The 2,136-nt window shown below is 53.0% G+C and overlaps 1 pseudogene; it reads left to right on the top strand.

Moving 5' to 3' along the window:
• The first annotated feature begins 551 nt into the window (after positions 1 to 551).
• On the top strand, positions 552 to 1,780 carry LOC119879226 (annotated as a pseudogene).
• Positions 1,781 to 2,136: the final 356 nt, after the last annotated feature.

Raw genomic sequence — 2,136 nt, 5'->3', positions numbered from 1 at the left:
GGTCAAAGAATACCTTGTCCACATTGGCTCGCGTTTTAGCTGATGTCTCCACGTACTGCACACCCCACTCCTCTGCTTTAGTCCTTGCCTCTTCGATGGGCACCTGCCTCCGCTCCTCTAGGTCGGACTTGTTTCCCATGACAAGCAATGGACTTGCCTTTTTTTTTTCTGGACCACATATCCATAATGGACATACAGTGCCCAAGGCCCTCAGATGCAAGAAAATATCTTCCTTGTCTATGCTATACACCAACCAAGTAACAACTGCTGCCACATCCTGGGCTCTCCTGGAAAGAGAGGTTCCTATAGACACTGGCGTGTGACCGTCCACATCCAGCTGTCCATTGAGCCTTGGGAGGCATAGCTACTGAGGTCTCCTCAATGCAGGAGAGAGTCGAACTTGAGGCCGCGGGCTTATCCCACCTGCAGGGGAGGTCTCCCCTGTTCTTCCTCAGTCCCTTGTTGGATGCCACCATACCAGAGAAGGTCAGCCCTCCCCAGTCCCCTTGGCTATGTAGGGAGCCCCCATGACATCAACTGAGTGAACTGCAATGGAGTTTGTCTACTTTATGGATGGTATGAGCACCATGCTACAGGGGGGGAGCTCATGTGGAATATTTATGTCCCTAATAAAGGACACAACCCACCCAACAGTCAGCAGTAGAAGCCAAGCTTTAGGCTGCCATTTAGCTCTGGATGCCCTGGTCAGCAAATGGTTCCATCAGCACCTCTTACAAACTCTTGGGCCACTGTCTAAGAGTTGTTCCTTTTAGGGTAAGGAACTCAGGGCACTCTTGCCTCAGAGATACCCCAAATATAAATCAAAATCACAGATGTCCCCACATGCAGTAAGGCCACAATGCAAGGCCTCCCTGGGACACCACTTGTCCTCCTTGGTGTTCCAACATTACAGATCGTGGCCAGACGCTCATTTTGCTTCTCAGGATACATAATGCTGGCCCTATAGGAGGGACTCAATAAGTAAAATCCCACCTCCCCTGGAGACCACAAGCAGCCAGTGGAACTGAGAGGCACACACTGGTCTCCTCAAACAACTCCTATTTAAGCTTCAAGGTGTCAAACGGGCCTCCAGTGGAGGCCATCAGGGGCCTTGACAACACAGAGTTTCAAGACAAAAGGATGCACGTGCAGTTATCCACAAGCCGACTTCGGACTGCCCCTGGGATGGGAGACCAGAGTGGCTGCTATCGGCGTGGGAAAGAGGGGCACTGGTCCAAAGAGTGTCCAGTAGATCGCACAGGTCGTGTGGCGGACTTTACTGAGCAGTATAACGGACAGTATGGAGCAGTGCGCACGCCGTACACCCTGGGCTGCGGGGAACCCACGTGTTACAACGATGCATATGGAGCATCGACTCTTAGAAGCGCTACCGGGTCCGCTCTTATGAGGCAGTGGCGGCGGCAGCAGCAGCCTCTGCGTACAACTGCGCGGAGCAGTCCATGTCCCATCTGCCTCACGACCAGAGCACAGCTGGGACCAGTCACCCCAACCCCACTTCTGTTGATCCCTACGACAGACACCTGTTGCCGAGCTCAGGGGCTGCTGCCACTTCGGCTCTGTGGCTGCTGCCGCTGCCAACACCTCGTCCTACTATGGAAGGGACAGGAGCCCCCTTCGTCGTGCCACAGCTGTGCTCCCCACGGTTATGGGCCAGAGAGTGAGCTGCCGCAGGCCTCAGCAGCTGCACGGATTCTCTGTATGGCATGGCCCAGTGTGAGCGGGAGCACATGTGGACCGAGCACGGTGCTCAGCCTTTTGAAACTGGAGGTAGGATCATTGCGGACTGAACCCTGGGCTGCGGTCATATATGAGAACCTGCTCCGTGCGTCCCCTTGCCACGATGTTTCCATTGCTTCGTGTTTGAGTAAACAAAGGAGTTTGTGACCAACTGTGTTTTCTTTCTTAATTTAATTCTTATAAGTTGACTTATCTTTCCTCTTGATACTAGTCCCTGTAGCCTTTCACTCCGTTCCTTATATTCTCAGCCTCTGAGCAGCCCTAGGTAAGGATTATGCTGGCATCCCCTTTTTCCTGTACCGTGGATCCCCCTCTTATCTTGCTTTCCTTAGGAATTGAGCCCTTCTCCCTGTCTACCTGCAACATCTCCTTTCCCTT

The sequence above is a fragment of the Canis lupus genome, unplaced genomic scaffold (assembly GCF_011100685.1).
Source record: "Canis lupus familiaris isolate Mischka breed German Shepherd unplaced genomic scaffold, alternate assembly UU_Cfam_GSD_1.0 chrUn_S459H620, whole genome shotgun sequence".
NCBI classification, from domain to species: Eukaryota; Metazoa; Chordata; class Mammalia; order Carnivora; family Canidae; genus Canis; species Canis lupus.
The sequence above is the reverse complement of the archived record's forward strand: the minus strand, read 5'-3'. Positions and strand labels throughout refer to the sequence as shown.